This window comes from Nycticebus coucang, chromosome 7 (assembly GCF_027406575.1).
Source record: "Nycticebus coucang isolate mNycCou1 chromosome 7, mNycCou1.pri, whole genome shotgun sequence".
NCBI classification, from domain to species: domain Eukaryota; kingdom Metazoa; phylum Chordata; class Mammalia; order Primates; family Lorisidae; genus Nycticebus; species Nycticebus coucang.
This window is the reverse complement of record NC_069786.1, coordinates 135,508,709-135,522,657: the sequence shown is the minus strand read 5'-3', so window position 1 is coordinate 135,522,657 and position 13,949 is coordinate 135,508,709. Positions and strand designations below refer to the sequence as shown.

The 13,949-nt window shown below is 50.3% G+C and overlaps 1 protein-coding gene across 3 annotated transcripts in view; it reads left to right on the top strand.

The window, feature by feature from the left end:
• HDAC4 (histone deacetylase 4) overlaps positions 1-13,949 on the top strand; it is a 319,199-nt gene that overhangs the window by 56,700 nt on the left and 248,550 nt on the right. The window lies entirely within an intron of this gene.

Genomic DNA, 13,949 nt, shown 5'->3' with positions numbered 1-13,949 from the left:
CGGAATGGAGGGAGCTGATGGGGTGACTGCTGACCAGGTTAGGGAGCCGGAATGGAGGGAGCTGATGGGGTGACTGCTGACCAGGTTAGGGAGCCGGAATGGAGGGAGCTGATGGGGTGACTGCTGACCAGGTTAGAGAGCCGGAATGGAGGGAGCTGATGGGGTGACTGCTGACCAGGTTAGAGAGCCGGAATGGAGGGAGCTGACGGGGTGACTGCTGACCAGGTTAGGGAGCCGGAATGGAGGGAGCTGACGGGGTGACTGCTGACCAGGTTAGGGAGCCGGAATGGAGGGAGCTGATGGGGTGACTGCTGACCAGGTTAGAGAGCCGGAATGGAGGGAGCTGACGGGGTGACTGCTGACCAGGTTAGGGAGCCGGAATGGAGGGAGCTGATGGGGTGACTGCTGACCAGGTTAGGGAGCCGGAATGGAGGGAGCTGATGGGGTGACTGCTGACCAGGTTAGGGAGCCGGAATGGAGGGAGCTGATGGGGTGACTGCTGACCAGGTTAGGGAGCCGGAATGGAGGGAGCTGATGGGGTGACTGCTGACCAGGTTAGGGAGCCGGAATGGAGGGAGCTGATGGGGTGACTGCTGACCAGGTTAGGGAGCCGGAATGGAGGGAGCTGACGGGATGACTGCTGACCAGGTTAGGGAGCCGGAATGGAGGGAGCTGACGGGGTGACTGCTGACCAGGTTAGGGAGCCGGAATGGAGGGAGCTGATGGGGTGACTGCTGACCAGGTTAGGGAGCCGGAATGGAGGGAGCTGATGGGGTGACTGCTGACCAGGTTAGGGAGCCGGAATAGAGGGAGCTGATGGGGTGACTGCTGACCAGGTTAGGGAGCCGGAATGGAGGGAGCTGGCGGGGTGACTGCTGACCAGGTTAGGGAGCCGGAATGGAGGGAGCTGACGGGATGACTGCTGACCAGGTTAGGGAGCCGGAATGGAGGGAGCTGATGGGGTGACTGCTGACCAGGTTAGGGAGCCGGAATGGAGGGAGCTGGCGGGGTGACTGCTGACCAGGTTAGGGAGCCGGAATGGAGGGAGCTGACGGGATGACTGCTGACCAGGTTAGGGAGCCGGAATGGAGGGAGCTGATGGGGTGACTGCTGACCAGGTTAGGGAGCCGGAATGGAGGGAGCTGATGGGGTGACTGCTGACCAGGTTAGGGAGCCGGAATGGAGGGAGCTGATGGGGTGACTGCTGACCACGTTAGGGAGCCGGAATGGAGGGAGCTGACGGGGTGACTGCTGACCAGGTTAGGGAGCCGGAATGGAGGGAGCTGATGGGGTGACTGCTGACCAGGTTAGGGAGCCGGAATGGAGGGAGCTGACGGGGTGACTGCTGACCAGGTTAGGGAGCCGGAATAGAGGGAGCTGATGGGGTGACTGCTGACCAGGTTAGGGAGCCGGAATGGAGGGAGCTGGCGGGGTGACTGCTGACCAGGTTAGGGAGCCGGAATGGAGGGAGCTGACGGGATGACTGCTGACCAGGTTAGGGAGCCGGAATGGAGGGAGCTGATGGGGTGACTGCTGACCAGGTTAGGGAGCCGGAATGGAGGGAGCTGGCGGGGTGACTGCTGACCAGGTTAGGGAGCCGGAATGGAGGGAGCTGACGGGATGACTGCTGACCAGGTTAGGGAGCCGGAATGGAGGGAGCTGATGGGGTGACTGCTGACCAGGTTAGGGAGCCGGAATGGAGGGAGCTGATGGGGTGACTGCTGACCAGGTTAGGGAGCCGGAATGGAGGGAGCTGATGGGGTGACTGCTGACCACGTTAGGGAGCCGGAATGGAGGGAGCTGACGGGGTGACTGCTGACCAGGTTAGGGAGCCGGAATGGAGGGAGCTGATGGGGTGACTGCTGACCAGGTTAGGGAGCCGGAATGGAGGGAGCTGACGGGGTGACTGCTGACCAGGTTAGGGAGCCGGAATGGAGGGAGCTGATGGGGTGACTGCTGACCAGGTTAGGGAGCCGGAATGGAGGGAGCTGATGGGGTGACTGCTGACCAGGTTAGAGAGCCGGAATGGAGGGAGCTGATGGGGTGACTGCTGACCAGGTTAGGGAGCCGGAATGGAGGGAGCTGGCGGGGTGACTGCTGACCAGGTTAGGGAGCCGGAATGGAGGGAGCTGGCGGGGTGACTGCTGACCAGGTTAGAGAGCCGGAATGGAGGGAGCTGATGGGGTGACTGCTGACCAGGTTAGGGAGCCGGAATGGAGGGAGCTGATGGGGTGACTGCTGACCAGGTTAGGGAGCCGGAATGGAGGGAGCTGACGGGATGACTGCTGACCAGGTTAGGGAGCCGGAATGGAGGGAGCTGACGGGGTGACTGCTGACCAGGTTAGGGAGCCGGAATGGAGGGAGCTGATGGGGTGACTGCTGACCAGGTTAGGGAGCCGGAATGGAGGGAGCTGACGGGATGACTGCTGACCAGGTTAGGGAGCCGGAATGGAGGGAGCTGGCGGGGTGACTGCTGACCAGGTTAGGGAGCCGGAATGGAGGGAGCTGGCGGGGTGACTGCTGACCAGGTTAGGGAGCCGGAATGGAGGGAGCTGGCGGGGTGACTGCTGACCAGGTTAGGGAGCCGGAATGGAGGGAGCTGGCGGGGTGACTGCTGACCAGGTTAGGGAGCCGGAATGGAGGGAGCTGGCAGGGTGACTGCTGACCAGGTTAGAGAGCCGGAATGGAGGGAGCTGGCGGGGTGACTGCTGACCAGGTTAGGGAGCCGGAATGGAGGGAGCTGATGGGGTGACTGCTGACCAGGTTAGGAAGCTGACGGGGTGATTGGCTGACCATGTTAGAGAGCTGGAATGGAGCAAGCTGATGGGGTGACTGGCTGATCAGGTTAGAGAGGGACATTATGGAGTAGGCTCTTCATTTTACAGCCTTTTTTTTTTTTTTTTGAGACAAAGTCTCACTCAGTTGCCCTGGGGTTGAGTGCCATGGTGTAATTGCTCACAGCAACCTCAAACTCTTGGGCTCAAGTGTTTCGCTTGGGTTAGTCTCCCGAGTAGTTGGGACTACAGGTGCCCACCACAACACCTGGCTAGTTTTTTCTAGAGACGGGTTTTTCACTCTTGCTCAGGCTGGTCTGGAATTGGTTCCAGCAATCCGCCCACCTTGACCTCTCATACTGCTAGGAATACAGGCGTGAGGCACTGCGCCTCACCATTCTGCGGCCTTTTAAGGGTCCTTCCTTTGATTGGTTTATGAGAGCAGGGTAAAAAATGGATGCTTTTAGGAAAATTGGAATGATTAAGACACAAATCAAATGAGACAAATAACTAAACTTGGAGGCATATCCAGGATTGCTGTTGCTGCTAACAGCAATAGCCAATAGTCAGTGTGACGTTGGGGATGTTTGTGTATGGTGACTAAAGGGACTTTTCCTTCATAATTTCCATGTTTGCTTGTCCTCCTTTCCTTCTTCCTAGGAAAGCAAATAAAAATAGAAAAGATGAATTCTGTCTATCATGGGGTGAGGCACTGGTGATTTGAGGATAAAGGAACACGTACCTGGTCTTGAGTGGTGACACCTGGAGAGCTTGAGTGGCTGTGTGTCCCTCAGCAAGGGTCACCATGCTGGTGCCCACAGTGACCTCATTCCCGTGGGACTCCAGGGTCCCTGGTTCCCCTTCCCTCCAGCTCCACCCAACGTGCTTGTAACCAGATGTGACCCAGACTCAGGGCTGGAGGACTTGAAACTGAGACTCAGATTTTGAACTTTTGGGATTTTCCCTTGAAAACTTGTATTCAACGTTATAGCCATTTTCTAACTTTTACTACTACTGTGTACTTTTGAAAGGTAGTAAGCTTATTTAAAAATAATGTTTTTTTAAAAAAAAAAAATGTGCAGATGGCCTAAATCTGTTTCTTTTTGTTCTGTTTGAAATAACATATGTAAAAAATTAGGTAAATTTGGTTTAATTGCCTTGATGTTCATTAACTGGGGAATTTTTCTCCTGTACATTCTCATAAGGTTCAGATTAGCTCTTTGACTCAATATTCACCTCAGCTGTCGGGATTTGTTTGTTAGGCTATTGTCTTCAGAGCCCTGGTGGAAGTTTTTTATTTTTTAACTTTAAAGTCTGCCATTTTTTGGATGATGGCTCACGTAATTTGGCTGTTCAGGTGCCATCCTAGCTCATTCAGGCCACCATGGTACAATACCAGATAATTTATGAACCACAGAGGGTCCAGTGAGCATCCTCACGTGGTGGAAGGGGCGAAGGAGCTTGTTTATCAGGGCCCCCACTCATGAGGATGGAGTCTTTGTGACTTCACAACTTTCCTTCATACCATCACATTGGATATTAGGTCCCAACACACGAATTTTTGTGCGGGGGACACCAATATTCAGACCATGGCAGGTGCTAAGGGCCAAGAGCCAAGAGAATAAATACCTTGCGTCGTAGGAGGCTCTGGGTTTTGATTAGGTTGCATTCTTTTTAAAAATATATATATGAGTTTTCCTAGGAAATCTTTTGTAGAAATTGGACTTTTTTATTATACAGCTGTGTTTCTCAGTGATTTGTTGGTTCAGGAGAATTTGTGAAATGCTGTCAGAGTTTTAGAGAAAGCCATGGAGACTGTTCTCAGCACACAGGGTTTCTGGATGCTGCCTGGGTGCCTTCTGGCCTGTCTGTGTCTGGGGAGCAGTCGTTTAGTTCAGGCTCCTCTTCTCCATATTGAACAGCCTTAGGCCGAATTCTCGATGCATCTTGATGCTTCTCACTTTCATGTTCACATGGGCTGAATCCAAGGCAAGGCTGTGATTGGCTGGTTCTTGCTGCCCTGTCTCCCTGTTTTGGTCTAACACTTGGAGTGTGCGTCTCTGGGCCCCGGGTGCACACTGACTCACCTGGGGCTGACTGCAGACTCCCCCTGCGAAGGTGCCTTCACATTGGGTCTCTGGCTGAGCTTCCTGGAGTTGCTTTGTTTTGGTCTCACTGAAAGAATCAGGGGAAAGGAGGAAGGCAGGGTTAATATTTTCTTTCTTAGGTAGTAGTACTTGATAAAAAGGTATTTTAGAAAATTTGAGAAGGTGAAAGGGGAAACTGGTGACAAGGAAAGCAGAGATTTTTATTGGGATGCTTTAGCTACAAACCAGAGAGATGAGGAATTTTATTTTTTTGTAGTGCCTGGTACTTTTATATATTGAAAATCAAGTCATTGATGGGAATGGTGGTTGTGATGATGGTGGGGAGGGGAGGTTTGGACTCCCACTAAAGATAATGGTGCTACAGCCACCAGGTACATGGCTGTGAGCCCAGTTTCCTGAATGACAGGAACTGGTGTGTGACTGCAAAGGAGCCAGATCCTGGTAGCCTTCCCTGACAGGATCCTCAGCATCAGACAGCTAGACAGGGTGGCTGCCCTGGAGAGGAGCCACTCAGGGCTGAGGGCTGTGGGGCACAGATGATCTTACTGGTGCGGTCTTTGCAGAAGAATCTCAGTCTAGGGAGGTGACTCTTTTCTAAATCTGGATGTAGATATCAGTGTCCCTGAGGGCTGTTTGTATGAGGAGGCGTTTGTCTCTGCGTCAATGCGGGTACCGGGGGTCAGTAGGAGCAAGGCCACTTGATGGCTGGAAGGGTGCGGAGGCATCTCTGAGCAGCTGGGCTGACGGAGGACTTAGCCTGATGCTGCACTGACAGAGGACCTGGCGTAAGTGCTGTAAACCCCACTGTGGTCTTCCTTTGTCTTGACAAGTTTCCTTTGAGATGGGCAGGCAGGGAGCTGGGTTGGGCCAGTGCTAAACTTTGGGCTTAGAATGCAGCTAGTTTTATTCAGCATGTACACCAGTTAATAGATGTCACGTGAGGTTTGCACCAATGGGGGGGTTGGGCAAGGGTCTTTGTGAGAGTCACAGGGTTCATCAAGCTGCTGCAGAGTTGGGAAAAGTAAAAGGGATTGAAGCTGCTGACAGAGTGCAGACAGGTGAGAGGAGAGGGTGATGAGTTGGGTGCAGAGGAGGCAGCAGTGAGCAGGCCGCAGGGACCTCTGGGGATGATCCTGGGAGGTCTTGGGCAGTGTGCTGTGGGACTGAGATGAAACAGGTCCAGCTGTACATGGACCTGCCAGTCAGGTGCAGGAGCCGAGTTGTTCCCCTTTCCTCTTCTTGGGGCCACTTCTCTATGGAACAGCCTTGGCACCTGGCCGGAGCCTGAGGCTGAGCCTCACCTGCTCCTGGGCAGGGCCTCCTGGCCATGGCATCCTTGGGTGCGCCCTTCTGCATGACCTGGGCTTCTTTGGATTTCCAGACCAGAGGAGCTCAGACCCATGTCCCCAGCCCTCTGCCTTTTCCTTTTCTTTTTTCTCCTTCAAGAGATAGCAGTGTACAAAAACAAGCCAACCTTCCTTGTTCTCTTATTATTTGTAACTTGTCCCAAGTCTGGACCGGGTCCAGTCTGCTCATTTATTCTGCCAGGGCCCAGTCTGCAGCCCTCAGCTGAAGCCAGTTGTCCTCTTGGGCTCGCTCTGTTCCTGGAAAGCTCTGTCAGGCACAGCCAGGGGCTGCTTTTGGTGCAGCCTGTCTCCTCTGTCGCCGTATGTTTGGAGCAGAAATTGGCTCTGGTTGGGTATGAGGATGTGCTGTTAATTCATCCTCATTTTTGGATGCATTTTGGGAGCTCAGAGGAAAGGAAGAGCCACAAAATGTCAAACCCAGCAGCAGCCATCTGACTTGGTTTCGGATTGCTGCGATCTGTGGTTCCGATGGCAGCACTGCATTTCCTCACCTGCTGGATTTAGGCCAGGTTCTGTTTGCTCTCAGGAGTTCTGATTTCTTCCTGCAAGAAAGTTTGCAGAGATAACTGGCTTTCGGTGGGGTTTTCCCACCAGTGCGACAGTCCCGAGTCCGTCAGGGCTGAGCGCTGGGTGCGTGTCTCCTGCACGGAGGGCGCCTCTGGCCTTCCTGGGGCTGAAGCATCTTTCCACATGCGCCTGATGGCCGTGTCTCTGGAGACTTTCTGTTTGTGTGGCAACCAGCTGCTCAGTAAAACCACTTCAGTGGAGTTAAGGGTGTGTTAATTCTAGTCCATGAGTTTGAAAATAAATTTGCATGATGAAAGTGGTACTTTATTCTGTGATCTTCCTCCCGGTCACCTCAAGGCCCAGTCGAACCCTGAGAACAACATGGGCAGGTTCTCGTAGAGACACCTCTTATGATGTACCTCAGCATGCCACAGTCATAAAAAACAAAGTCTGGAAAATGGTCACAGCCCAGGGAGCCTAAGGAAATAGGCCACTTAAATGTAGCTAGCGGACAATTCCTGGAGGGGAGCCTGCAATGGAAAAAAGACACGTGTGGAAAACTTAAGGAAATCCTAACTTCTTAATTTTAGGTAATCATGATCTATTAGGATTGGCACCTTAATTGCAACTAGTGCACCATAGAATGTAAGATGTTAATGAGGGGGACTGCAGGTTGCTGTTGGCAGGGTATGTGGGAACTCTGTACTCTCTGCTCAAGTTCAATCAAGTCTGTTCATACAATTGTGAAGTAAGTTTGTAGATACTCTCTGCTGCTCACCGTCCGTCAGGAATGCTGAATGTGGTTGTGTACTGTGGGCACTTCGGCATCTAGCTTTTAAATTTAAGTTTGTGTTAAAACGGTTTTCTTCTTTCTTATGGTTGTACATACATGTCATGTCTTTAATTTAATGGGTCACTGTTACTGGACATTGAGTGTGTTTTAGTTTTTCCATTGTTAAATTTATTTTGCCTATATTCAGTTTAATTTTTTAATCCAAATTTATGAATGACATTGATATGTACTTTTCTTGAAATAGTTAGTTTGGTTTTGATATTAAGATTATGATAGCCTCTTAAAATGTGATATTATCCTTTTTTAATATTCCGGGGATTGGTAGAGTTTTTCTCTAACAAGTTGGATACTAAATACTTTAGGTTTTGCAGGCCAGTAAGGTCTCTGTTGTACATTTTCCTTCTTTATCTTTCTTTTAGCAACTAATTAAAAATGTAAAAACTCACCTTACCGGTGGCGCCTGTGGCTCGAGGGAGTAGGGTGCCAGCTCCATATGCTGGAGGTGGCCAGTTCAAACCCAGCCCTGGCCAAAAACTGAAAACAAACAAACAAACAAAAAGAAACCTCACCTTACTTTGCAGGTTGCACAAAATCAGGCCACACGCTGTATTTGGCCTGTGGGCCACAGTTTGCTGACCACTGTTGGACTTTCTTAAACAGTTCATATAAGATTGATGTTATTATTATTTTTTAATGTTTCTAAGAATTCATATGGAATCTATCTCGAAGTTCTCTTTGTGGGACGGCTTGTAAATTACACCCTTAACTAATACAGGACTATTTAGATTTTTTATTTTTTCATATGTCAATTTTTGTATGTTTAGTTTCTCTTGGGAATTTTTTCATTTCATCTGAATTTTCAAACATATTGATATAAAGTTGTTTAAATGTCCTTTCATTATCTTTGTAATGTTTGTGACCTTAGTGACATTCCTTTTTAAATTTCTGGTATTATTTATTCTTTCACTTTTTCCTTCATTGGACTTGTAAGGGGTTTGTTAGAGCTATGTTCATGTTTTCAAAGAGCCATGTTTGGCTTTTTTGATTCTCGCTATTGGATTTTTAAAGAATAAATTTCTGTTATTATTGCTATTATTTCCTTTTATTCTTTGTATTTACTCTGCTGAATTTTGTTTTTTCTGATTAAGATAATTATTTAGATTATTGAATTTTTTTTTCAGATTTTCTTCTGTAATCATGTCCTTAAAAAGCTTAAATTCCCACTTATGAATGGCTTTGGCTGGTTTGGGCAATCTTTTTAATGCCATTTTCATTATAATTTGGTTTAAAAAATCTATTTTTTAAAAAATGTCCATTGTCTATTTAAAAATGCATTTCTTAGTTTCAGGGATTTGTGAATTTCCTAGTGTTCTGTTTACATTTTGTAACTGATTTGTAGTTTAATATCCCAGTGGTGACTGAATTTAATACATATAATTTTAGTTTTTAAAAATGCTCCGAGTTTTGCTTTATTGCTGACTGTGCAGTCAGCTTTGTGAATGTTTTATGTGTACTTGAGAATAAGTCAGCTGTGAAGATCTGTCAGTTTAATCAGCTTATAAACCGCGGTGTTGGGATTTTCTGTTGACTTCACCAATTGTATTGTCTGTTTTCCCATCAGCTACTGAGAATGATATTTCAAGGCCCGGCTGCATTTGTGGATTGCTGTTGTTTTCTGTTTTTAGTTCTGTCAGTTTTCAATTTTGTGTATTTTAGGGCTGTTGTAAGCCTGTGCAAATTTAGAATTTTTACACTTTCTTGTTAGAGTAACGACCTTTCCACTCCTGAGAAATGTTGGTCTTTTTCCCTTGTGTTCCTTCTTATGCTGGGGCTGAGCACGGTTTCTGTGAGGGCCAGTCTGGTTCTCATGGCCCTGGCTGTGGCACGCAGCTCTCTGGTGTTCCCATGTCAGCCTGGTGTGTGGATAGGCCCTGACCTGGTTCATTTCCTAGGGTCCGGAGACCCTGGCGTTCTGCTTAGCTCCTTGTCCTACCGGCACTGGCTGGGAAGTCAGCACCTGCCTCCAGGGAACATGTGGGCCCTGAGCGGCCCTTCACTTTGGCCCTGCAGGGTCTTGCCAGGGTTTTGATCCCAAACCTTCACACCGGCACTCCTGCGTTTTATGTTTTAACCTGACCTCTTCCTTCTTGGCAGAGGGCTGTTGAGATAACCCCATTTGTTGCAGTCCAGCATGTCAGTGGAGGTTTATCTGTCAGTGCCAGGTACGGTGTTTCAGGTCACCCATCTTGTCTCTGTCCCCTTTAGGTTTCACTCTCCCCTCGGTGTATGGTTATGTGGAGCTCACAGGGCCGGTGGCTCGTAGGCCTGCATTCATCTCTCTGTTCCAGTGAAATAACTGCTGGGCATATTTTAAAGTGGACTGACATACATCTGCAGCTGGGGCTGCTCTTATAGCACTTTTATTCAGATATTTTTATGAGGTGATTTATGTCACACCTTATAAATGGTCTCAAATCTCCCTGACCTGAATGCAGTGGGCAGAGGTATCCTGCCCCTTCCTGCCTGTCTGCCCTCCCTCGCCCTCCCCACCCCTCCCACCCTCTCCCATCCCCCCCTTCCTTCCGCCCATGCCTTTTACCGTTTCCCCCTAATATGAAAGAAGAATTCATACAGGATTTAGCTTAGGAAATAACTTGCAAGACGTTGCTTTTCATGCTGTTGACCAGGTGTCCTCAAACTGCTGCCCGCGGGCCACATGAAGTGGTGTGAATTGTATTTGTTCCCGTTTTGTTTTTTTACTTCAAAATAAGATATGTGCAGTGTGCATAGGAATTTGTTCATAGTTTTTTGTTTTTTTTTTTTAAACTATAGTCCGGCCCTCCAACGGTCTGAGGGACAGTGAATTGGCCCCTTGTTTAAAAAGTGTGAGGACGCCTGCCGTTGACGCTGACTGTGCTAGGAACGCCCCCACTCTGGTGGCAGCAGCCCTGGTTTCCCTCCGAGGGTACAGGCGGGCACTTGACTCGGGTTCTCTTAGTCTCATTTTTGTCATCTGCTGAGCCAGGGCCTGTAGGAAATGATATCCTAGTTCCTCTGACACTGAGATTTCGTGATCATCATGTCCAAGTGGCGGCCAAGTCTGGAAAGGTTGGAAGTAAGCCGGAGGCCAGCAGAGAGGTGTTCTAGGAACTTCTATACTTTATGGCGAGTGTGCAGTGCAGCTGCTGTTCTCCAATGGCTTTTTGGGATGGGAGAAAGCTGAAGGTAGGAACTATTTTTCCACATTAAAAGTTGCTTTTTCTGTTTAGTAATCCATGCATTTTATGTAATGCAGTTGAGTACTCAATACCATGTTTAGTGTAGTATTACATTTAAATGTATACTTTATTCAATGTAATTGCCCACTTAAAAGATTTAAAAATAAATATACTTTAACTTACAAAATGAATTACAGATTGCTTAGTTTTGAGGAAACCAGTTATTCTCCCTACAAGAGGCAAGGCTCTGTGACCAGAAGCCCTCTGCCCTTCAGTGAAGCAGTTACATTGTGGAAATCATCCTCCTCTGGGACCAGAAAGCAGATGAGAGGGAAGGTCAGCCAATGGGACCACTTCTGCCAAAGGAGCACTTTGGGCTACTGCTCGGCATTCCAGGCAGTCTGCTGCCTAGGGTTTGGTCAGGAACCTTTGGGAGTAAGCAGCTGAGAGGGATGATCATGGGACCAGAGTTCATATCTCCTGGCTAGCTCCTTCTTTCCGCCCTCCTCCAGGGTTCTAGATGCCAGGTGACTGGCCGGGCCCCAGTGGTCCCCAGTGAGGCCCTTAGAACTAGACAGAATTAGCAGCTGCCATGTCCTATGGTTGCTCCTGCAACCCTCTCCTCCTGGGTCAGGGTACCTTTTAGGGCCTGGCTGTGGAGCTCCCCTTCCTTGTGGTCCTGTAAAAGGCCTGCCATTGGGCCATTCAGGTCCACTTACAGCGTCCCTCCTTGGCCCTCTGGGCAGCTTTTACTTAACCCACCAGTATCTTATGGACAACAGGTGCCACGCTGATCCCGGCCCTTCCCTGTGACCATGGCTGCCTCCTTCTGGGCTCAGCCTTCCTTCTCTGAGAAATGAGTATCCTAAGAGACTTCACCTTTCAGGGTTCTGGTGGGGATCAAGTGAGGAGCCAGGGCCTGGTCTTGCCCAGGGCAGGGCTGAAGAACCATCCCTACCCAGGGCCAGGCTCTGGGTGTCTGGCAAGTTTTAGGTTAGTCAGCCTTGTCACACTCAAGCCCTTTTTGACAAATATAAATAACTTATTTCCTTCAGTGTTTAAAATTCTAGAATAACTTGAACATCAGTTCACAAAACAAAATAAGCAAGGGTGTTTGTGCACATGCCAGCTTCCCCTTCTCACTGGGAACCACCTGGTGGTCTGGCCTGATCAGTCCTAGCAGATGCTGCTGCCCAGGGCATATTGCCCAGGGGACAACACAGCACAGGAGGGGGCAGTGAGAGCTGTGTGCGAATAAAGCCAGAGAGAAGCTGCTGGTGGTGCCGTTGGCGTCTGGCCTTGAAGGCTGCTGAGGCTTGTCTGTCTCAGATGAACGGCCGTCTCAGATGTGGTTGGTGATTGTGAGCCTTGGAGCCTAGCTCTTGAGAGAGGGGTGGTAGGGATTAGGGGCTTCTTTTTAGTTCAGGGTCTGCACATCTGAGGATGAGTCCTGGAGCCCTTCTGTGGCCTTCTGGGGCAAGCTGGCTTGGGGGATATGGCTGGCTGCAGGCAGGGCCTGGCACTGCAGGATGCCCCCACCCTGTGCTGGGGCCTGCTTGGCCTGTGGGTCTGGGTGTGCTGCTGCTCCCTGGTGGCTTGGGGCCTGGAGAAGGGAGCTCAGCTTACACCCCCAGCCTTGCAGGCGGGTCAGCGGCCGCCAAGTGGTTTCTTAAAAAGAATTCCTCCTCCCCTGATTAATTTCTGGCATGCAGCATTGGGGAACTCTTGCGTCAGTAAATCGTCATAAACCCCCAGTTGTCTGGATCAGACATAAACAGCCAGGCCAGCTCTGCTGCTCCTGACACCCAGCCAACGGCTGGCCTGGGCTTAGAGCTCTGGGATGGGCAGCTGGAGATGGAGAAGGCCAGTGGGCTCTGGTAGGTCAGGCGCTTGTCCACCCCCAATAAGAGTCCTTTCTCAGAGGCACCGACCTGAGCCTGGCAGATCCAATGCACACTGCACTCTCCAGGGGATGGGGGTGGGGCTGCTGGGCACAGATGTGATTTATTTCTAGAAATGTTTATTTCTTTTCCTTTGCACCCCCAACTCCCAATTCTCATTAATGGGGTGCGTTACTTGCCAGTATTTGTCTCTTTCCAGTGGATATCCGGTAAGTGTTAATACATTAACTGCCCTGCCAGTTGTATTTAACTTATGCTAGTTTTAAGTCCAAGGCCTTGTGAAGCATATATAACTCACATGTCTCCTGACTCATCTTCAGCTAATGAAACACTGTGACCCCCAAGGAAAACCCCTGTTTCCTAGCGTGACTGGCTGTGTGTTAAGAAAGGCCCTGCATAGGAGGTTTGCGCACTGTGTCTCCATGAATGGGGGCTGCGGTTGCACAGCACCTCCCTGGTTTCCAGACCCCGGGAACAGGTGGCTTTGCAGAATGCTTCCAACTACGTTCTAGAAAACTCATTGTAAGCCTTTTCCACTGGAATCTGAGATCATCGAAAAGTCCCTGGGCTGCATATGTCCCACTCTTGTTGGGTGGAATGCTTCTCATCGGGGCTCCCTTGCAGAGCTCTGCCTGGGTCCTCAGAAGAGGCCAGAAACCAGGGGCTGCTGTCCCCACAGCCCTGTGTCGCCCGTCCAGTGAGCTGGGGCCTCTGGCTTTTTCATGGGTGATCAGGCATTTGGCAGGTAATAATAGAGCCCCTGCTCTAGGGAGACAGTGCAGAAATTGTGGCTTCCAGGGTGTCTTCGAGGAGGTCACCTTCCTGAGGGGCATAGGGGTGATAGCTCGGGAAATTGGCTGCTGGTGGGGGCCAAAGTACACACAGTGAGGTGTGGCCTTGGTGGGCCTATATTGACCCTCAGAAGAGATGAGGCCTGGGGCCCTGGATGTGGGCCTGAGGCACAACAGTGGAAAGGCAGGCCCAGGCTGTCTAGGGCCCCCTCTGGGTGCTGGTAACTGGGACTAGGCAGGGCTGGCCCTGCCTCTGAAGTCAGCTGGCTTGTCTCTAGGCTTGCTCTGGTTTCCCAATAGCTACAGGGCACAGATGCACTGGTGGGGAGGTTTGTTCTGAATTCCATCCTGTGCACCAGGTACCATGTCCCTGAGAAAGCCCCTTGAGGGAAGCCGCAGTCCAGGGCCACGTCCAGGTGGCCGGCTGTGTGTGCCTTGTGATTACAGGATCTTCGCTTTCTGCTTGCTGTCTACCCGACTATAGTACGAA